This window comes from Rhinatrema bivittatum, chromosome 3 (assembly GCF_901001135.1).
Source record: "Rhinatrema bivittatum chromosome 3, aRhiBiv1.1, whole genome shotgun sequence".
In the NCBI taxonomy this organism is placed as follows: domain Eukaryota; kingdom Metazoa; phylum Chordata; class Amphibia; order Gymnophiona; family Rhinatrematidae; genus Rhinatrema; species Rhinatrema bivittatum.
Window position 1 is genome coordinate 110,672,731 of NC_042617.1, and position 24,509 is coordinate 110,697,239.

Below are 24,509 nucleotides of genomic sequence, written 5' to 3' on the forward strand. Positions count from 1 at the left end.
TTTATTTATGTATTTACAAGGTTTTATACACCAACATTCGTGAGGAACATCGTGCCGGTTTACAATTAACAAATAAAGTTGGAGAAATTACAATGAACAGGGAGGGGGGAAGGGGAGAAGGCTAGAAAGAGAGAAAGGGAGAGTAACAGAGGGAAAAGAGAGCTAGCAATGGAAATTTAGAGGAACAATTATATGATAAGAAGTGGAAAACATAGCTTCTATAAGTGATAACAAAAAACACGGCTGAGTAAAAGCAAAACTTACATTATATACAAACTTATGATTACAAAATAAGATGGTTAAGTAAATCCTAAATCTCATCCCCCTTCCCCTATCTGTCACATTCTCAATCCCCTCCAGCCCTTCTCTCACAACCCCCCTATAGGTCCCCACTCAACCCCCTAGCTCCTCGCACATCTACAGTCATTATTTCATACCCCTTCTCTCACCCTCCACAGCTCATATAACCCTCAATACCCTCAAACAGCCCCTACTCTAAACATACCCCTTACCAGGGTCAGCAATGACTTTTTCCTTGGGATCCGGGCCAAAGATGGATAACATGAATATAGGAGTGACATTTTTATATTGGCTAGGTTCAGTAGTAGGTGAGGGGAGAGAATCCATGGCAATCTCCATTATGCACACTCAGTCTTCCTTTCCCCTCATGGCTGTATATCAGCCTGACAGTAATCAGCAAGTGACAGTAGCATTAGTAATTTAAAACAATGCTGGGCCTATGAGCTATTGCAAGATGATGGATCACATTTAACCTTAGAAACACATGCAAGGACAGTGCCACTGCAGAGTCTGAGTGTATATTGGCTCACATACCACATGCTAATTTCCACTACTAATGTTGCCTAAATAGTTCTGCCATTTGAGCCACTAATGACCCCCCGAATGACACATACTTTGAGAAGGCATGAGCTAATAACATAAAAATTGCCATAGTGGGTCAGGCCAAGGGTCCTTCATACCCAGAATCTTGCCTCCAGTTGTAGCCAATCCAGATCACAAACACCTGGAAAGATCCCAAACAATAAATAGATCCCCTTTTGCTAAGACTCAGTAATATATAGTGACTTTCCCCACGTCCACCTGGTCAGTATCAGTTTACTGACTTCTCCAACAAGAATTTGTCCAAACCTTTTTTAAACTCAGCTTTACTAACAGCCTTAACCACATTCTCTGGCAATGAATTCTAATGATGTGCTTTTGGATAATCCAAATTTGAAAAATGAAATGAATAGGTCAATTTGTTTGTTTTGTGAGGCTCCAAAACAAATTGAGGGGCCCCTGAATTAAATGAATCCTATTAATTTCCATCATAAAAAAAAAAAATCTCCCATCAGACTTCTGCCTGAGGTCAGGGTCTTACCTAGAGAATAAGCCAAGGCCCAAAGCAGGGGCCTTGGCCTACACCCAAGTGTGATGCTGGCATCTCAGCCTAGGCCAGGGACTCACCTAGACAGAGGCCACAGCCAAACACAGGGTCCTCTGCCTACACCTGAGTGATGCCAGGGTCTTGTTTGAGACCAAAGCAGAACCAGGCCCCCCTCCAAAAACGTTCACCAGGATTGGGAAATTTCCTGACCCCCAATTACCTGATCTGTTGAGAATCTGATGCTGTGGCCAGGGCTAGCACTGATGCTGAGGTCCAGCCTGGAGTTGGGTTGCTGACACTTGGGCCTGGCCCTAGACCAAGGCATAGGCCCAGGCTCGATGCCAGGGCTTGGTCCACAAGCCAGATCCAAACTCCTGGGCATGCCTGATGCTGGAGCCTGGCCCAGAAGCTGGATCCCAATGGCCAGAGCCCAGACCCAGGGCAAACAACAGGGCCCAGCCCAGAAGCTGTATTCCAATGTCTGGGCCTTAGTCCAAGCCCAGACCCAATCTAGGGCCCAGCCCAGAGGCCAAGTCCTGACACCTGGGCCTCAGTTTAGGCCACAACCCATGCCCAGGCCCAATGCTGTGGCCCTATCTAGAGACTGAGTCCCGATGCCTGGGTCTCAATCAAGGCCAGAGCCCAGACATCGGCCTGATGCTGGGGCCCCTGCCAAAAGACTGGATCATGAAGCTGGCACCTTGGCCCAGTGTCAGGCTCAGAGGTCATAGCCCAGGCCTCGTAGGAATCTTAATTCTTGTTTCTTCAATCTTTCTTCAAATGATGCCGTCCACTGGGGACATGCCGGAATAAATTACTCCAGTGCATCCTCCTCAGCGGAGGGTACCATTTCCTGACCCCTCAGCAGAGGGTACCATTTTGCTGTATGGCACTGAATTGCTGGGCTCAAGGTCCAGGCATCGGGACCTGGTCTCTGTACCGAGTCCCGGCACTGGGGCTAGGCCCAAGCATCAGGACCAAGCCTACAGGCTGGACCCCAGTATTGGGCTTGGATCTGGGCTCTGGCCTGGACTGAGGTCCAGGTGTTGGGACCCAGCCTCTGGACTGGGCTCTGCCATGGGCCTGAGCCTAGGCTCTGGCCTAGGCCCAGGCCCAGGTGTCGGGTTCTGGCCTGCACCTGGGCTGAGGCCAAGGCTCCTGCATCTGGCCTAGGCCGAGGCACATCAGGATCAGGCCTCGAAGATGGGGAAAATCTGCTATGCAAGCCCTATCACCTCTAGACTGAATAAGAGGCATTCTTATGGGTGGGAGGGATGGGTGGTGGGGATGGCAAGGTTTGGGAGGCCCTGTTTCTTTTTTTTCCCCCCATTTTTTGTAATGTTATTAAAATTTATGGAAGCCCCACCCTGAATATGAATCAAAAAACAAAACATTTTTTACCATTGCACACGCCTTCAGTGTTCTCTCAACCTAGCTTGATGTTACCCAGGTAGAGAACATTGCACAAATCTCATCCTTGGGTGAGTTGCCTCACTCTGAAGGTCATCAAATCTTCACAAGAAGAGCACTGTTCTGTTTGTACATCTCAAAGTGGCCCCTAACACCTACACTAATACCTAAACCTCACCTTGATTGACTAGGTAGGCCTCATATAGAGGTATATATACCTACCTAGCATGAGGGCATTATGGCTAGGCTTGCTTTCTCTCCCCCCCCCAGTGGTTATATGTAGGAAAGATAGTACACTTTGCAATAAATTGCCTATTATATATCACATGCAATATTTAGTGCATTTTGATACATCCAGGCCTAAGTTTGTACCTGAGGCAATGGAGGGTAAAGTGACTTGCCCAAGGTCACAAGGCGCAACAGCTGGACTCAAACCCTGGTCTCCTGGTTTCTAGCCTACTACTCTAACCACTAGGTTACTCCTCCACTTGCACATTTACTCATTCTAATCTACTCATGATTTTATAGACCCCTTTGGCGCACCCTTGGGTCGGCTAATAGATGGTCTCAGATCCCTGCATTGAACCCTTACATCTATGAGCCTTTCATTCCTTTCTGCCACTCTCAACCTCGAGGGTTTGGATTGGAAGATACATCCTATTTAGTGCAGCCATTTTAATGTTCAGTATGATCATTTTTTAGTTAGTTTTAGAATAGAAAGCCTGCAGTTTTTATACTCTCTGGTGAGGCTTCCCTGCCTCATCAGGTACTTTAGTTTGGAGGAGATTTCTTACCCTACCAGAGAATTACCCTCCTATGTTTTGCAGTAAGATACATTTTTGCTGGATTTCCTTCAAAACTCATGTGAAGGGGATTGGAGACCTGTGAGCCCACTCTTCTCCCTAGGTGAGGCAAGCATAAGTGACAATAGCCGCAGCATGAGATTTTTGTTGGCCAAGATGAATTCTAATTTTTTTCAGAAGGGTCTCCTGCTTTAACTCTACACCCTTTGGAGAAGGCTTCCCCTGGATACAAAGGACAAGGGCTAAAGACCTATGAACCCTAATATACTGCCTAGATGGGGCAAGCATCAGTGATAGTGAAGCAGTAGTCACTGAGAGATTTTTCAGAGAGCTAGTATTCATATATTATTTGTGGGGAGGTTTTTTGATTCACCCCCTCAGGGTTCAGGGCTGGGATAGAGTGATTCCCACATTCTAAAGACTTTTCCTGCCAGAGAAGTCACAATCACCAACATTGAGAAAGGAGGACAAAGATTCTGGAGTTTTCCAATTGGATCTCCACTCCATGGGACCAAGACAGTCTGGGCAATCATAAATAAACTGGACTCAGGTAGGACTTTTTGTGTTTGAGGGGACCTCTCCAATAGGATTCCCATTTGGCACACAGTAGGAAATATTTGTGCACTTTTAAAATCCCCATGGTAAGCTTTATCCAGATACCTGAGATAAAGGACACCTACCAAGAAAAGAAAAAACACCTTTGTAGATCAATCAGCTGTAAATTAATGTTTATGAAAAATGAACTTTAATTTCATTGTTAAAGAATCAGTAAACATATAATTTAACACCCAGTGCCTTGTCCTGCCTGGTTCATCCCAGCATTTAACACCACACCTAAACACACCATTGCCTGGTTCATAAGCGAGAGCTTCCCCCCACGAAAAGGATTCACCCTTGGGACAGAGAGTCAAGCATAGGAAGAGTGCTAGCTGGATGCATGCCTTGAAGAGGAAAATAAATTTGTGTGTCCTTGGGATCTAAACCTCCCAGAAAGGGTAGCACCTCTATTATATCACCCCTCAGCATTCTTTTCTCCATGCTAAACAGCCCTAACCTCTATAGCCTTTCCAGATAGGGAAGCCGTTCCATCCTCATTTTGGTTGCCCTTCTCTGTACCTTTTCTTGAGATTCAGCAGGTAAATGGTGACAAAACTCTCAGCTATGTTGTGTTCATTACAGCAAGGTTATTCTGGGGAGCTAAGTATACATTGCACATCCTCATAACCAGAGGTCACATGCAGGCAGCTATAAGGAAGATATGAAGAGGACAGAGATTATTGTACAGAACTGCATAGCTAGCTACATGCATAGCAGTGAGTGGGTGATTAAGTGATTGCAAAAGGTTGTCCTGAAAAAGGCTTTAGTGGGATGGAAAAGAACAACACATTCATGGAACAAAAAATGGACACACACAGCAATGAAAATAATAAAAATAAATTTTATAACAATCATTAAAATTTTTTAAAACTATTTACAATTGAAAATAACATTTTGAAGTAGGAGGGGGGAACTTAGAGAGTGAACTATTTACACAAAAGAAAATGCCATGGTACACCAGAAGGCTCAGTCTTGAGAGGTCTAGTGGGCTGGTGGCTGTGGTGATTGCCTCACTGCCATCAGCTCAAAAGCTTCTGTGAATATCTCTTGATCATGGCAAGGCGCTCCAAGATATCCACCATCCTCCTGATAAGTGGGACAGTGACATTTTTTAATCCTCTGGAGATGAGGAAGAAGTTGATGAGGGCTGATATGCCCCACTTAAAGACCTCAACAAGGAAACAGAACAGAGTGAGGGCTTAACTGCTGCCAGCTATGCAAGATCACAAGCTTGTTCGCTTGTAAAATAGAAAATGTAAATTCCTGTAGATAATGGTGTGGAGAGACATCAACAGGCTCAGTGACTCATGCAGGATTTCTCACACCAATAAACATTAGTAATAATTGACAAATTTCAGCAGAGATTTGTCCTTTTGTAACTACCCATCACAGCCTTGCATGTGCTCTGAACTCTAATAATTTAACTATTGTTTGTTGGACAGAAACCTATATTAAAAGAACCGGCTGCAATATCAAAATAATTTATCTACGTAACTTAATTGGATAGATATAAATATCACTACTTATCTGGCTAAGGCCAGGATTAATCATTCCGTACAGAATGATGAAGCCTGCGCTACAGGGGGTGGGGGTGGGGGGCGAAGGAGGGGGCGGGCAGCTGTCTGCAGGCTATCGCGGGCATAGCACCACTTTTTTCGGTGGTGCTATTCCCCACGCTATTGCCGGCAATAATGTTTGAAACATTATTGCCGGCAGCGGTGCCACTGCCGACTCCTCCCTAACTCCGCCCCATCTCTTCTCCTCCCCCTAATTTTAATGTTACCACCGCAAAAAAAGCCCTTTTCGCGTGCGATAAGAGCCTTTTCACGTGTGATAGGGCCTTATTGCGTGCGTTAGGGCCTTATCACGTGCGATAAGGCCTTAACGCACGCGATAAGTCCTTAGAAAATAACCCCCTAACAGGCCGATTCAGTAAAAGTCACAGGAGAGCGGGTGAGCGCCCGCTCTCCCGGTGCGCACACCGGCCACTCTCCTGTGCGCGCGATTCAGTATTTAAATGAGGGCCCGCAGTAAAAAGAGGCCCTAGGGACATTAACGCATACCTAGCGCCTCTTTTTTGACAGGAGTGGCGGCAGTCAGCGAGTTTGACAGCTGATGCTCAATTTTGCCAGCATCAGTTCTCAAACCCGCTGACAGCCATGGGTTCGGAAACCGGACGCCGGCAAAATTGAGTGTCCAGTTTTCGAGCCGTGGGCCGATTAAACATTTTTTTTTTAATTTTTAACTTTTGGGACCTCTGACTTAATATCACCATGATATTAAGTCGGAGGGTGTACAGAAAAGCAGTTTTTACTGCTTTTCTGTACACTTTCCCTGTGCCGAGAGAAATTAATGCCTACCTTTGGGTAGGCGCTAATTTCTGAAAGTAAAATGTGCGGTTTGGCTGCACATTTTACTTACTGAATCGCGCGTGAATAACTAATAGGGCCATCAACATGCATTTGTATGTTGCAGGCGCTATTAGTTTTGGATGCACGTTTTCGACCCCTTGCTAAATAAGGGGTAAAGATAGCGTATCGAAAACGCACGTTCAAACGCGGGCTAACAGTGCGCTCAGCCGGAGCGCACTGTACTGTATCGGCCTGTAAGTTAGATAAGTAGTTCTTCTCCAAAACACCCATTTTCCACTCACCACTTATCTACATAAGTACTTATAACTAAAAATGGCCAGATATTTGGTTGCTGCTACTTAGCTGAATAATGCCTTACTTTTCCGGCTAAGTGGTACTGAATATCAATCTCTTATTATCCTGGGATCTACTGTCATTCCAAATTGGTGTGTAAGTGTAATGAGCAGTGTTTATATAGTATGTGAAGTGTCTAGTGAATAGGAACCTGTCCAGGAGATAGTTTGCAGGTTCTGGGCTCTTTGTTTGTCCTCATCATACCCACATGTAACAGAACAGAAGGTAAAGATGCATTTATTTACATGGTATGCTAAGACATAGAAAAATGTTGAAAGAAAAAAAGACCATATGGCCTATCTGGTCTGTGCAACCATCAAATTTATGTAGCCCTTAAAATTCCCATCACTTCTTCAGAGATCCCCTGTATTTATCCTATGCTTTCTTGAATCCAGATATCGTTTTCGTCTCCACCATCTCCATGCACCCACTATTCTCTCTGTAAAGAAATATTTCGTAAGATTACTCCTGGGTCTACCCGCTTTCACCTAGTCTCCTGTGAATGGAAACCTTTGAGATATTTAAATATCTCTATCATATCTCCCCTATCTTGATTTTCCTCTAAGGTATCCATGTTTAGACCTTTAAGTCTATCCCCATACAATTTAGAATAAAGACCACCGATCATTTTAATAATCACCCTCTGGACTGACTCCAACTGGCTTATATCTTTTTGAAGATGTGGTCTCCAGAATTGTACACAATATTCTAAATGAGGTATCACTAGGGACCTATACAAGAGCAGTGTCACCTCTCTTTTTTTGCTGATCATTCCTCTCCTTATGCAGCAAAGTATCTTTCTGGCTTTTGATGTCATTTTATCCAACTGTTTGGCCACCTTAAGATCATCAGATACAATTGCTCTCAGATCTTGCTCTTCTTTTGTGCTCAGAAGAATTTCACTTCCAATACTGCACCTCTCCCTTGGGTTTTTGGATTCTAAATCCATTATTCTGTATTTTTAGCATTACATTTTGGCTGCCAATCTGTAGACCATTCCTTGAGTTTTGCTAGATCTCTCCTCATGTTTTGCACCTGGTTGCCTACCTTATTGCAGATTTTGATATCATTGGCAAAAAAAGATAAACCTTTTCTGACTGATCCCTGAGGCATACTACTGGTAATGCCCTCTTTCTCCATTTACCATTACTTTTTGTTGCTTCCCTCTCAGCTACTTTCTAACCTGGTCATTACTTTAGATTCCTATGCGGAACTGTGTCAAAGGTCTTACTGAAATCCAAGTTCGCTATGTCTAGTGCTCTCCCTTTATCAAACTCTGGTCATCCAATCAAAGAAATTGATCAGATTTATCTGACAAGATTTACCTCTAGTAAAATCATGCTGCCTTGGATCATGCAATCCATTGGATTCCAGAAATTGCACTATCCTCTGTTTTAGCAGCAATTCCATTATTTTGCTCATCACAGAAGTTAGAAAAATCAGCCTGCAGTTCCCAACCTCCTCCCTGCTTCCTCTGTTATGAATAGGAACCACATCTTCCCCTCTACAATCCTCTGGAAGTGCTACCAATTCTAAAGAAGCATTGAAAAGGTCAGCCACTGGAGCTGCCAGTACTTATCTATTACCTCGATATACCCTCAGATGTATCTCATCTGGTCCCATTGCCTTAAATACTTTAAATTTAGTTAGCTCCTCACAGACTCACTGTTCTGAAAATTGATTGAGGTTTACTTCACTGGAATCTTATTTATGTTCACTTTATGTGGTCCTGCTTCAGACCCTTTCACAGTGAACACCAAACAGAAATATTTATTAAGCAATTTGGCTTTTTCCTGATCAGCCTCTACATATGCTTCTCCTTTCCCTCTGAGTCTTATAATGCCACTTTTCCACTTCCTTTTATCCCTAGCATATAAATAAAAGTCTTGTTCCTCCCCCATTTTACTGTATTTTTTATTTTTTCTTCCTTTAGAATGTTTGCATTTAAGACTTTTAAGAAGATGAAGGTGATTTAGTTACATGGAAAAATCATGGAAACAACAAAATTACAGAACATATAGATAAACATGGTTTAATGGGACATAGCCTGCATGCATTTACCCAAGGGATGTCTTGCCTCACAAATCTGCTACATTTTTTGAAGGGATTAACAAACATGTGGCTAAAGGTGAGCCAGTAGATGTGGTGTATTTGGATTTTTAGAAGACGTTTTAAAAGTTCCCAATGACAGACTGCTACGAAAATTTAAAAGTCATGGGATAGGCTGCAATGCAATTGCAAACTGGTTAAAAGATAGGAAACAGAGTAGGATTAAATTGTTTCTCAGTGGAGAAAGATAAACAGTGGAGTGCCTCAAGGATCTGTACTGGAACCAGTGCTTTTTAATATATTTATAAATGATCTGAAAAGGGGAATGACTAGTGAGGTGATCAAATTTGCAGAAGACACATATTTATTCAGTTGTTAAATCACAAGTAGATTGTGGTAAATTGCAGGAGGATCATGCAAGGCTGAAAGAATGGGCATCCAAATAGCTGATGAAATATAATGTGGATAAATACAAAGTGATGCACATAGGGAAAAGTAACACACGCTGTAGTTATATGGTTAGATTCCATATTAGGAGTTTCCACCCAGGAAAAAGATCTAGGCATGATATGGACAATACATTGAAATTGTCAGCTCAGTGTACTGCAGTAGTCAAAAAAGCAAACAGAATGATAGGAATTATTAGGAAAGGAATAGTGACTAAAATAATGTAATAATATGTCTGTATTGCTCCATGGTGAGGCCACACCTTGATTATTATGTGCAGTTCTGGTCACCCCATCTCAACAAAGATATAGTTGCACTGGAAAAAGTACAGAGAAGAGCGACCATAATGATAAAGGGGATGGAATGGCTCCCCTATGAGAAAAGGCTAACGAGATTAAGGCCATTCAGCTGGAGAAAAGACAGCCTGGGGGGGGGGGGGGGGGGGGGGGGATATATGATAGAAGTCTAAAATATTCATGAGCAGACTAGAATAGATAAATGTGAATTGGTTATTTACTCTTTCATGTAATACAAGGACTAGGGGGCACTCTGTGAAGTTAGGAATTGCCATATTTAAAACAAATTGGAGAAAATTCTTTTTCACTCAATGCACAATTAAGTTCTAGAATTCATTGCCAGAGGATGTGGTAGTTAGAGTAGCTGGGTTTAAAAACAATTTGGACAAGTTCCTGGAGGAGAAGTCCATAAACTGCTATTAATCAAGCTGACTTAGGGAATAGCCACTAGTTATTACTGGCTTTATTTATGTATGTATTTATTTTGCATCTTGTATCATGCTCTTTTCAAAGTTCAGGGTGGGTTATAAAGATAACATTCATAACTTAAAAGAGCAAAGAACATCCATAAACAAAATAAACATAAGAGAGAAATCACAAATACATCCTACTTGGATTAGTAGCATGGGATTTTTTTATTCTTTAGGTATTTGCCAGTTACTTGTAACCTGAATTGGCCACTGTTGGAAACAGAATGTTAGGCTTGATGGACCCTTGGTCTGATCCAGTATGGCAAATTCTTATCTTCTTATGGAGTGCTCAATGTAATGATTATTAAATTCCATAAATGTAGTGCTTCCTTGGCCGGCCTTTTTTTCAAGTTGGGGAATGTTCTGGTGCCTTTGCCTATCCCCATCTGGTGCATCTCTCAGTGGTGTGTAATCACAGTTTATGCAGCCCTTCGAGGGCCTGGGACCTAGGGACAGTGGACCATCATGATAGCTGCTGGAGGGCCAGGATGACTGTATGACTGCTGAGAAGATGGGCCTGGAACAGTGGTAGGTTATCTTCTTCTCCTCTGTGCCCTCAGAGAAGGGGGAAGCATCTTTCTGGTGGTGGTGATGTTGCAGGCTGCATTGGTTTAGGTGATAGTGGCAGAAGAGGAGGTGGAACCACAATGAGCAGTAGTAGAGCTATAGGTGGAGCTGCCCATGGGGCAGACAGAACTCTAACCTGGGGAGGTACCATCCAGCATGGTGGTGCTGAAAAGGCTGGGGTGAGGGGGGATGCATTCAGGGAGGGATGACAGTTTGGAAATGGTGAGGACTGTGGCTGTCAGGGGGGGGGGGGGCATCCTTGCAGCTTGTTCCTCAGTATTGAAGTCTGGACCTGCATTTCTTCACAAATTCCCTTTAGCTCCTGCCATATGCCCTGCATCTCCTCTTAGACAACATCCCTCAGGCTCTACGTGTCATTCCTGAGACCAGTGATCTCTACCACTTTGGCATTCATTTCCATTATATGCCTCGTCACTGGAATGGCCTGCACCTCCTCTTCTCTAGGAAAGATAAAGTCCTCCTCTGCTGAGCTTCCCTCCACCTAGCCACCTGCATGATGATGTAGTACTTGGCTGACTCTCCTCCTCTTCCACCTCCATCATCGGTTGTCACTGCTCTTGGTGCTTGGTACTCTTCTGCTGTTCTTCATCCTCTTCAATATCCTCTTCTGGACTAACAGGAAGCACCTGCAAGTATTACCTTGCCCATCAAAAAACACTGGGAACCAGGGCAATGGGGTCCTCACCTGGCTGTTCGGTTACAAAAAGGAAGACTGTGCATACTTTCAATATAGATGCTATGTGACTTTTTCTCTTCACACTCACTGGACCTTTCTTTCTGCCTAACAGAACAATTCCATGAGTCCTACTCCAGCACCTCCAGCTACACAACTATCTATATATAGAAAACATTCCCATAGTACAAAAATCTACCCTTATTTATCTATTTATTTATTTATGTAAGAGATTTCTATACCGTCTTAACAATGTATAATTGACCAAAATGGTTTACAATAATATTAAAATAAAATAAGAAAATAAAATAAGAAAAAAAATAACTAAAATAACATTGTATAGCTTGTATAGTTTAAGTCTGTGTATAAACAGATTTAAAAAGCTAAAAAAACAAACAAACCCAAAAGCGAAAACCAAAAAGAAATAAATATAATAAAATAAATAAAATTTGGAGAAAAATACAATTTCCATATTAAAACCCTATACTTCTCTGACATCTTAATATATCATAGAACTAAACTCCCTATTATTATGGTTACATAAAAAATCAAGAACAGCAAGAAAAATGAAGAACCGAAAAACCTAAAAGAAGGAGTAACAAACATATGAGCTTTCTCTAATATGCCAAGTTATTATTGACCTGTGACTGCAAATGCTTCTTTGAAGAGATGTGTTTTTAGTGACTTTTTGAATTCTTTACTGTTGGTGATTTGTCTCAAAGCATTTGGGAGAGAGTTCCTTAATATGGGACCTGCTACGGAAAACACCCTTTCTCTCGTGATATTCAGTCTGGCTAGTCGTACTATGGGAACTTCAAGCACATTCTTACTAATGGATCTGAGGTTTCTCGTTGGTTTGTAGAGTCTCAAGGAGATAGGGATGGCCATTCGTTTGCAACATATTGGCAATCCGCAACATATACATCCCTATCCGTTTTATTCGTGGGTTCGCAAAATGGATCACAATCCCCCACGAATACAAACATATCATACGTTTCATTCTTTTGGCTCTCAGTGATTTGATTTCTTAGCGGCCATTTGAAATAAGAGAAGGCCATGGGGGGAGTATCCATAGCAAAAACCAGCCCTTTCGTGTGAGTCATAAGTGACCTCACAGCCCTGTCATAGAGTGGGTCAGACAGGTTGGCAAGGAGACCAGAATGCAACCTATCAGCGCTAAGCATTTTTCTAATGCGGCCAATCGCCGCTCTCACTCAGTGCTCTGTGAAGCTATTCCTGATAATGCAGCACTTATACAGTAAGCACGTGGCATGCCACACACTTTCTTGGCGGGGATGGTGTGGGGAGGTGGCTATGCTGAACGTCTCAAATCTGTATTTAATTGCTAGCTACTGTAATAGAATTTGCCATTGGAAAAGATATTTGTTCGATTTGGCTGCAGTGCTGCCGCTAGCTAGCCATACTATTTTTTCACCGCACTTTGTTTTATTGGTGTGGTACAACAGTGCTCTTTTAAGCCAAGGCACTGCCTGCTCGTGGGGGTCTGTGGGCAGTTTTCCAGACTCACCTATATTGGTACAGCAGTGCTCTTTTAAGCCAAATCCCCAGTAGGCCTCTTTTGTAGTTACCAGTTCGTTGTATGAACACATTACATAAGTGCACATCAAGGCACTGTGCCTGTGGGCAGGCAGTTTAGCAGATTCACATATATTGGGACAGCAGTGGTCTGTGAAGCCAAATCCCCAGTGGGCCTCTTTTGGAAATAATTCTTCTAATTGAAATCCCTAGTAGGCAGTGACATTAAATCCATAATGTCATGGAAAGCTAGATGTGGTCAATTGATTGGGACTGGGAGACGAGACACCTCAAAAGGGTGTGGCATTCCCCCATTAAAGTTAAAAAGGGACCTGTTCTAATCTAAAATCTCTGGAGGGGCAGGCAGTTCCATCCGGAAAAAAACAAAATCTAAAGATGATGCATCGCCACCACCTGTTTCTGACTCTGTAGATTTGGAGGTGAGGGAAGGGGAGGCTGAGTCATGCAAGACAAATTGGCGACACCCAAAAACAGCAGTGTGACAGCAGTCTTGACTTAGCATTGACAATGTAGCGCAGGCACAGTTTGCTTCTGATTCCAATGAAGAATCATCTTGTGTGGGATTCTCATCAGAAATGGAAGACGTAATAGCTGACGAAGGTTTTGGAGGATCCGTTAGTCCTGTCTTAGCCTCCACTTCAGTGCTGCAGGAGAGAGATGAAACTGATGATGATGAGGAGGAAGAGCAGTCAGTACAGGCACAGAGTGTGGTTGATGCCCGTAGGATTGCTTCTCAGGGTGCGCCCATTACTTCAGCTCCAGTGCCAGTATTCACCCCGAAGGGATCACGAAAGACATCTGCGATCTAGAGCCACTTTAAAGTGATGGAGGACCCATGTTTTGCTCAGTATATTTACTTTGGCAGGGCTATTAGCAGAGGCAAGCAAATGGGACATCTATCTGATTTTGGCATGACGCATCATATGAAGAGGCAACACCTAACAACAGTACTGCCATCTGGGGATGCTGGCAGTACTAGTCAGGGGACCCCTTTTTCCAGGCAGCGTAAAGTGGTTGAAAAGGAGCAGAGTCACCTCACGCCCTCAGCCCCTTCTAGCAGTCAGGTGGCAGGTCAGGAGCCCCTTGCCATGTGGCAGAAGCAACAACCCATCATGGAGGAAATGGGGTGGAGTGCGGTAACGCAATCCCGGGGTAGGAGGCAGGCAGCCTCAAAAGTTGTAACCAGGAGCATTGGGGAAATGATTTCCCTTGATGACCAGCCCTTGCAGATAGTGGAGAATAATTTTCTGAAGGTCGTACCTCCAAATTACAAAGTCCCCTCTAGAACCACTTTTAGCAGAAAGGTCATCCCCAGCCTGTACAAGCAGTGTCGCAGTCGCATCTAAGCACTGCTAGCTAAGGCAGAGGGGAGTGTGCATTTCACCTGCGATATCTGGACCGCCATGAATGCTGCACACTCTTACCTCACCCTAACAGCACACTGGTGGGACCTGGCTGAGGCAGGGGCAGGCAGCAGCTCTATTAGTGAACAAGTATCAGGGTGGAGGAGGGCTTTACTGCACGCCCACCTGACAGACCAGGCCCATACTGCAGCCAATATTCTAGCATGCATCAGACAGATGCTGGAGGGCTGGCAACTACACCAGCGAGACAGGAATCCTCAGGCAGGGTTCTTTGTCACAGACAATGGTGCAAACATGGTTAAGGCAATAACCGATGGGTGCTTTAAGAACATCTGATGTTTTGCACACACTCTCCACCTGGTAGTGAAGTCAGCTCTGGGGTTAGTGTCCAAGCACCAAGAGAAAGAATACCTGCAGGACTTAATACACAAGTGCAGGGACATAGCAAGGCACTTCCACAGAAGTGTGAAGGCGGGGCAGGTTCTCCAACAAATGCAGACTGATTTGGACATGCCTCACAAGCGTTTCATTCAAGACATTGCCATTCGGTGGAATTCCACCTATATGATGCTGCAGAGGTTAGTGGAGCTTCAGACATCCCTTCATGAACTTTCTGGTTCAATGGACATAAGTGTGCAGAATCCCCTAGGGCATCATTATTGGTTAGTCATGAGTCAGTTGGTAAAAATCCTGCAGCCCTTCAAAAATGTCACGGAAGAGCTGAGTTCCAGACGTGCCACCTTGGCTGACATCATCCCTATAGTTAATTTCCTGGATGAAAATTTGGAGGGCTTTAAATAGGAAGAGGGAATGACAGCTGAGATGCTGCATTGTCTGGATGTTTTGCAGCAGCAGGTACAAGAGAGATTAAGGCCTTTAACAGAAGAGCACACATACATATTCACCACAGACTGTGATCTCCGTGTGAAAGGGAAACTCGCCCTACAGTCCAATTGTCTCTCATTTGGGAAGGACCTGCTGTTAGCAAACGTCCATGATCAGGAGCGCCATAGGCAGAGGCAGAATAGGCATGAAGCAGAGGAGGAAACAGCGGCGGGTACTTCAGAGAGTTGTGCTAGCCCAAGCATGTGCAGCACTTTGTCAGTGACAGCTAGTACCTCCTCCTCCACTTCAGTATGCCAAAGGCATGTTGCCCATAAAGATTCATCTTTTGTGCTACGGGCTAGAGAGAAAGCAGCTGACTCTCAGCCCACCCAACCAAAGGAGATACCAGCACAATTATCAGTGACACGGTATCTCTCAGAGTCCACAGAGGACATGCAGAAAGAGCCGCCAGCATATTGGGCACACAAGTCCACTGTCTGGCTACACCTAGCCAAAGTGGCTCAGCGATGTCTGTCATGTCCACCAACCAGTGTGCCCAGGGAACGTGTATTTTCAATGACTGTGGATATCATGAGCCCTCACCGCTTTGTCCCTACGTGGGCTTGACCTCGAATGCTGTGCCTGTCCGTGCAGGCTTTATGTCCCTACGTGGGCTTGACCTCTATCCTCGAATGCTGGGCCTGTCCATCCAATCTTTACATCTCTACAAGGGTTTGACCTCGAATGCTGTGCCTGTCTGTCCAGGCCTTATGTCCCTACATGGGCTTGACCTCGAATGCTATGCCTATCCATCCAGGTTTTATGTCCCTACATAGGCTTGACCACTATCCACGAATGCTGTGCCTGTCCATCCAGACTTTACGTCTCTACAAGGATTTGACCTCGAATGCTGTGCCTGTCTGTCCAGACCTTATGTCCCTACGAGGGCTTGACCTCAAATGCTGTGCCTGTCCATCCAGGCTTTATGTCCCTAAAAGGGTTTGACCTCTAATGCTGTGCCTGTCCATCCAGGCCTTATGTCCCTACATGGGCTTGACCTCTAGCCTCGAATGCTGTGCCTGTCCATCCAGGCTTTACATCTCTACAAGGGTTTGACCTCGAATGCTGTGCCTGTCTGTCCAGGCCTTATGTCCCTATGTGGGCTTGACCTCGAATGCTGTGCCTGTCTGTCCAGGCCTTATGTCCCTATGTGGGCTTGACCTCGAATGCTGTGCCTGTCCATACAGGCTTTATGTCCCTACATGGGCTTGACCTCTATCCTCAAATGCTGTGCCTGTCCATATAGGATTTACGTCTCTACAAGGTTTTGACTTTGAATGCTGTGCCTGTCTGTCCAGGATTTATGTCCTGTACCTGCTCCTAGGCTGCCCCCAGCCTTGCCCCCGGACCGCCCATTTTTTAAAGCCCCAGGACATACGCGCATAACCCTTTGAAAATCTACCCCTATATATCATCTGCTGTTTGGATACTCAGTCTCTTAAGATCCTTTTGCAATTTCTCACACTCCTCTTGTAATTTAACAACATTGAATAATTTTGTATCATTAGCAAATATAATCACCTCACTTGTTAAAAAGCAGTGATCCCAGGTACATTAGAAGCAACTAACTGGGGGCACTTCATTATTTGTTATCTCCATTGAGAAAATTGGCCATTTAGATATACTTTCTCTTTTCTATCTTTTAACCAGCTCTCAATTTTCAATAGAACATTGCCTCCTATCCCATGACCTTTTAATTTCCTCAAAAATCTGTCATGACATATTTTGTCAAATACTTTCTAAAAATCCAGCTACATTATATCAACTGGCTTACCTTTGTCCATGTTTATTCATGCTTTCAAAAAAGGCGTGTCTGTGTCCAGGTGTGTGTGTGTGTGTGTGTGTGTGTGTGCAAGATTCCAGATGTGTGTGTGTGTGTGTGTCCAGATGTGTTTGTGTGTTAGATGTGTGTGTCTGTGTCCAGGTGTGTCTTTGTGTGTGTGTTCAGGTGTGTGTGTGTCCACACACACAGAGCTGGTGAGACAAGATTTAACTTGGCTAAAACCATGTTGGCTTTGTCCCATTAAACTATGCTTATCTATATGTTCAGTAATTTTATTCTTTATAATAGTTTCAACCATTTTTCCCAGCACTAATGTCAAGATCACTGGTCTGTAGTTTTCTGGATCATTCCTGGAACCCTTTTTAGAAACTGGCAATAGGTTGGCCACCGCCAGTCTTCAGGGTACTGTACCTGATTTTAATGGTAGTTTTCAAATTACTAATAATAGGTCTGCAGTTTCATTTTGCAGTTTTTTCAACCTTTTGGGATGTACAACATCTGGTCCAGGTGATTTGCTACTCTAGTTTGTCATTTTGCCCTAGTAAATCTGCCAAGTTCACCGAGATTTGTATCAGTTCCTTTGAATCATCACCTTTAAATATCACTTCTGGCACGGATATCTGCCTTAGATCTTCCTTAGTAAAGTCTGAAGCACAGAATTCATTTAATTTCCCTGCTATGGCCTTGTCCTTCCTTAGTGACCCCTTTAGCCCTTGATCATCCAGTGGTTCAGCTGACTCATTCACAGACCTTTTGCTTCTAATGTTCCTGAAAAAGATTTTATTATATGTTTTTTGCTTCTGCAGCAAACTTTTCAAATTCTTTCTTTGCCTACCTTATCAAGCTTTGCATCTAACTTGCTAGTGCTTATGCTGTTTCCTGTTTTCTTCATTCAGATCCCTTTTCCATTCTATGAAAGTGTTCTTTTGGCTAGAATAGCCTCTGTCACCTCATCTATTAACCATGCCAGCAGTCATTTGGCCTACCTTCGACTTTTTTTAATGCAAAGAATACATCCGGTCTGGGCTTTCAAGATGCTATTTTTAAACGACATCCATGCATGTTGTAAACTTTTAACCTTTGCAGTTGCTTCTTTCAGTTTTTCCCTAACAATTTTCCTCATTTTATCATAGTCTCTCTTTTGAAAGTTAAATACTATTGCAGTAAATTTCCTTAGAGGTAGATTTTATAATGTGCGAGCTTCCTGGCATGCACACATGGCCGAGCCGGTGCGCGCATGTTCTAAAATTGGGTGGCTGCTCCAATTAAGGAGGGAACTGGGAGGGAACTTCCCTATCCCCCTGCCTAACCTTCCTTCCCCTTTCCCACTCCTCCCCATCTCCTAAAACTAACGTACCTTGGCTCAATTTTTTTTTGTTTTATTACTTGCTGCTCCTTGGGAGCAGAAGTAATTTATGCACGCCTGCTTGCTGCCAGTGCATGCTTCCCCGGCACTGTCCAGGCTTGCTTCCGTCCCACCCCTCTTCTCCTGTCCCCCTGCCCCACCCCTTTGAAGAGGCCCAGCACTTATGCGCAAACCGGGCTTTACGCACTTGGCTGGGCCCCTTTGAAAATTCGCCCGGTGCGCGCAAGGCCCGACCACATGTGTAAACCCTAGGATTTATGCGCACAGGCCTTCTAAAATCCGGCTGTTAGTGTCCTCCCTCCAGTTATCAAGTCAAATGTGATCATATTATGATCACTATTGCCAAGTGCCCCAACACTGTTACCCCTTGCACCAAATCATGTGTTCCATTAAGGATTATGTCTAAAACAGCAACCCCTCTTGTCGATTCTTGTATCAACTGCTCCATGAAGCAGTCATTTATTTCATTTAGAAACTTTACCTCCTTCTCATGTCCTGATGTGATTTTTTATTATTTTGCTCTTCAGTACAAGAGAACAGGTTCTCCACTGCATATCCAAATGGAGAATTCACTGATCCAGGGCTGGGCTGACTAAGGATTTTGCTGCTGAGTTCTGGCCACAATAAAGTATCACCACCTCTGGATGCTTCAGTCTTCTAATACCTAGATGTACTACTACGCCTTTTCATTTACTTTCCTAGGGCAGATTTCTTTCTCTCCATTTACTCTACTGGGGCATGTCTTTCTCTCTTTCCTAAGGGGCCCATATGCATTTCCTATCTGGAGTATCTCACTTGTTCTCAAGACGCAGGGGTATGCAAGACTGTACCATTATCATCCCAGATGTAGGGACTGGATCTGGTGTTAGTAAAGAAGGGAACCTTGCCTGTGCTTTTGCATTTCTGATTAGAAATGTTACACTTCATATTAAGAAATACCCTATAAAATGAGCAAACTACATCTGTGAAGGGTCTTGATTCAGGCGATGCCTCCCTCTATAATATTTATTTATTTTATTTATTTATTTAAGGCTTTTATATACCGACTTTCTTGATACAGATCAAATCAACTCGGTTTACATCGAACGAAACAGAGCTATAACCAACCATATAACAAGAGACAATTTGAAGGAGCATAAAAGTTACATTCTAACAAGGTTGCCTTAACTGGGAGAAGGAAAAAAAAGAGGGGGAGAACGAAGATAGATTACTATATACAATAAATAAAATACTATTTACAATGGAGAATGGGAGGGAGGCATGATAAGTCCTTCTGTGTTCTATGGGGGAAATGACAGAAGTAAAGGGGCATTTAAGAAGAAAAGCAGATCAGTGTGTGTATACCATTGTAGAGTTTGTGAAAATTTTCATTCTGCATTCTTTTATGACTCTGGTATATATTTATGGCTCAGTATTTTGGCTGTATTGCTTGGAACCCATGCTCCTTTATACTAGCCTCTTCAGGCACAGAGTGTATTATTTGTTCTAGAAACATTTTAAAAAATATTAGCTTGTTTACTGGGAATTTTGCAGAGCGAATCCAGATTTTGATGCTGACCGTTTATAGTTTAAATGTTATCACACTTATGGGACTTCCCAAACTGTGAGAATAGCCTGAAATACTAATAATTTTCATAAACAAGAATATTAATACTACAGTCAGATTAGTTTTGTGTTACATTTAGAATTCATATTAAAGAATTGTAAACAAAAAAAACATTGAACTTTTAAATTGTTCCCAGAATGAACAAAAAATGCAGTGATCTAAATATAGTTATCTTTTTAACTCAAATATTGTCTTTCCATTACACTGAAATACTGGGTGAATACAATATTTGATAAGGTCAAGTTCACATGTATTTGCATTTGCAGCTTTTCTAGTCCTTGGGATCCATCCTCTCACACTAATGCTGGTTGTGGGTTCTTTTATTTTAATATTCAAATGGTAAACTGGAGTGGTTCCAAGAGGCAGATAAAAGATTCACATATCACAAGTATAGGCTACACCAGTCCTTAGGGACACACTATAAATATTGTTGGCAAACATAAAAATAAGTGAGAGTTGAGCAGACATGTTTACAGTCAATAAAAGCAACTAATAATAAGATATCCTGACATGCTGAGAGTAGTGGGTGAATTTCTCTCAACCCAATAACAGAAAACTATGAATGTCACATTCCCTCAAAAAATGCATCCTCCATTTCAGGTATCCACATTTTCTAAATTATAGATTCATTATTTCATAAATCAACATATTAGAAGAAAAACTCCTCTCATTCATAAGGGCTTGGAGAAACAAATCTAGTAATTACCAAAACATTTATGGTTTATGTATTGTACTAAAGGTCATTAATATTATTGCCTGCATTTTATATGCATTAACATGTGGTATCTAATACCCATGCATAGCATGCATTATTTGTATGTATGTTAGGGTTACCAGATGATAACATTCTGTGCATGCAAATGATCCCCTCCAAAAAATATGTATAAAAGGCTAATGGCCTCATTTGGAATTGAGTGGGGAAGGCAATTTTCAGACAAGATTTTGAAAGGGTAATTTTCAAAAGGCTTCAGCACGTAAAACTGTAAGCTGTATGTGAAAGTAGCATGTACGCATGCAAGTAGTATTTTGTAAAAGTCCAAAGTATGTATTTACTAGCAGTGTTATGCATTAATGTGAACCAAAAAAAGGCACAATTTAAGGGTGTTCCAGGGCACTCTGGGGCAGGGTTCAGTAGTCTGCATGCAAGTTAGCATCATTGTAAGCAGTACATGTGCATACATTACCAAACTCATACAAACACTTTTACACATGCTAATTAAATCACAGAAATGAAAGTGCACTTCTCTCTTGCCTGCAGATTTTGGATGGAAGGTCTGGGTTAACTGGTGGGGATCTGGATGAAGTGATATAGGATCTAAGTGAACTGGACAAGCGAACTGGTGATTAAAGGTACACACACAAGTATTTTCATAAGTGGAGTACACTTATACTTTATAAACTCTGCACATAAATATAGTAAATACACACATATGTTACAATTCCTTTGGCAATAAAATGTGTGTGTGTATGTTTATAAACTAGTTATTGAAAGTATGCAGCTCCCTGCATTTAAATATGTGAGTACTGAAACATATGAGTATACTTTGGGACAGAGATATGCAGTATTTTATAAACTGTGTGGCTCCTGCTCCAGGCATAACTGTGCACACATATTTATACATATATGTGCTGATTTAGGAACACTGTTGAAAATTACACTTCCTATGTATAAACACAATTTTATCTATGTAAAATGTTTTGAAAATTACCCTTTCCCGCAGGTAAGACCAGGAGGAAGCCAGCACTGACCCACCCAACAGCCCACCACCACCAGGGCAGAAAGGACTGGCTGCAATGCCAGAATCGAGAGCTCCCCAGCCCCTGGAACAGCAAAACCCCAATGGGGCCAGGAGGAAAAGCCGGCAGGAGATCACGTGAGGTAGTGCCCCCTCCCCGCAGGTGAGGCATCACTGGAAGCGCATGCACAAAGAAGTACAACAAAGGAGCCTGCCCCTTTGTGCGTGCCTGAAGCAAGCAAATCTAATTCAGCCATAACCTAGCTCAACAGAAAATGGAACCAGTCCATTCCATTGAAACAATAACTGGATGAAGAAATCATGGAAACATTCAGAGAACAACAAAACACAAGCTAAGAAAGGAGAACAAACTAATTTATCCCAAAACGAGTAACAATTCTCCCACTGTGATCTCTTCCAACTTAATGTTCACTCTCCTATTACTAAATGTTCAATCGCTATAAAAAAAATACCACTGATAATTGACCTGCTAGAGGAACTAAGTCCCACTATATTCTGCATTACTGAAACATGGCTCAAAGACAGTGATAATGTCCTACTAAACCAAATTGATAACCCAACCTATGATATTTTCCACTACCCCAGACACAAGCAAAAAGGTGGGGGTTTATTAATAATCTGTAAAAAGGAACAAACTTAAACCCTACAAAATTAAGATAAACCCACCCAACGAGGTTGCAATACTAAAATCTCCACTTCTAAATATTGGTGTGATCTATAGCCCACCCAGAAAACTCCAAAAAGACTGCTCATTCCTAATCGAAATCTGTACTAAAACTTTTCCACCCCTGAATCAACTCTAATTGTAGGAGACTTTAACCTTCATGTAGACAGCACACCTAAATACACAGCATGTGAAATTTTTCTAGATACCACAGAAGCATGGGTTGGTCACAATTTGTGTCCAACCCTAAAGCAGGACACATCCTCGACCTAATTTTTGCCAATCGCAATAACTGTGTAATCAATTCTTCTCGCAAAATAATGCCCTGGTCTGATCACCAGCTAATAAAGGCAGAAATAACTCTCCTCACCACACAACAAACAAACCCACATAACAACCAATCCTTCACTTACAGAAAAAAAGCTAGTACACGAAACACTTGAAGAAACTTTAAAAATAAAATAATTGACTTTGAACATGATAATACCACCTCATCTTTTGACTCCTGGGATAAAATCATTTATTTATTTATTTATTTATTTATTTTTAATTTTTATAGACCGAAGTTCTTGTAGGAACTACAAATCAATCCGGTTTACATACAACTTTTAAATGCCCAAAAAGAGCAGATACCTTATGCCCAATCCAGACAAAAATGTTCCAAAATAAAAGTAACACAATTAAACAAAAAAAACCCCTTGGTATAACGAAGAACTAAGGCACACTTAACAAACATTGAGAAAATCTGAAAACAATGAAGAAAACACCAATCTATGGAATACCTAGAAAAATACAAATCTCTATCAACAAAATACTGTGAACAAATCAACAAAGCAAAAAAAGAATGCTACACAAAACAGATCCATGGTGAACTCCAAACAACTCTTTGAAACAGTAAAAAACCTAATCAAGGACCCATCCTCCTCCACATCCATGACTTTTCTAAAAACTCTTGCAATGAATATGCTACCTCGCTGTTGAAAAAAATCACAATTCTCTACCTGCTCGACAACAAAAGAGCCTGAAGAAAAATTTGGACATAAGAACATAAGAAAATGCCATACTGGGTCAGACCAAGGGTCCATCAAGCCCAGCATCCTGTTTCCAACAGTGGCCAATCCAGGCCATAAGAACCTGGCAAGTACCCAAAAACTAAGTCTATTCCATGTTACCATTGCTAATGGCAGTGGCTATTCTCTAAGTGAACTTAATAGCAGGTAATGGACTTCTCCTCCAAGAACTTATCCAATCCTTTCTTAAACACAGCTATACTAACTGCGCTAACCACATCCTCTGGCAACAAATTTCAGAGTTTAATTGTGCATTGAGTAAAAAAGAACTTTCTCCGATTAGTTTTAAATGTGCCCCATGCTATCTTCATGTAGTGCCCCCTAGTCTTTCTACTATCCGAAAGAGTAAATAACCTATTCACATCTACCCGTTCTACACCTCTCATGATTTTAAACATCTCTATCATATCCCCCCTCAGTCATCTTTTCTCCAAGCTAAAAAGTACTAACCTCTTCAGTCTTTCCTCATAGGGGAGTTGTTCCATTCCCCTTATCATTTTGGTAGCCCTTCTCTGTACCTTCTCCATCGCAATTATATCTTTTTTGAGATGCGGCGACCAGAATTGTACACAGTATTCAAGGTGCGGTCTCACCATGGAGCAATACAGAGGCATTATGACATTTTACGTTTTATTCACCATTCCCTTTCTAATAATTCCCAACATTCTGTTTGCTTTTTTGACTGCCGCAGCACACTGAACCGACAATTTCAATGTGTTATCCACTATGACGCCTAGATCTCTTTCTTGGGTTGTAGCACCTAATATGGAACCCAACATTGTGTAATTATAGCATGGGTTATTTTTCCCTATATGCAACACCTTGTACTTGTCCACATTAAATTTCATCTGACATTTGGATGCCCAATCTTCCAGTCTTGCAAGGTCCTCCTGTAATGTTTCACAGTCCGCTTGTTATTTAACTACTCTGAATAATTTTGTATCATCCGTAAATTTGATAACCTCACTCGTCGAATTCCTTTCCAGATCATTTATATATTTATTGAAAAGCACCGGGCCAAGTATGGATCCC

The 24,509-nt window shown here is 42.4% G+C and overlaps 1 long non-coding RNA gene across 1 annotated transcript in view; it reads left to right on the forward strand.

Moving 5' to 3' along the window:
- Positions 1 to 23,510, forward strand: part of LOC115088649 — a 130,901-nt gene extending 107,391 nt beyond the window's left edge. Inside the window, exons 2-3 of the long non-coding RNA XR_003855812.1 lie at positions 21,245 to 21,336; positions 21,708 to 23,510. This is a non-coding gene — a long non-coding RNA (uncharacterized LOC115088649). The remainder of the gene's footprint in view (positions 1 to 21,244; positions 21,337 to 21,707) is intronic.
- The last annotated feature ends 999 nt before the right edge of the window (positions 23,511 to 24,509 follow it).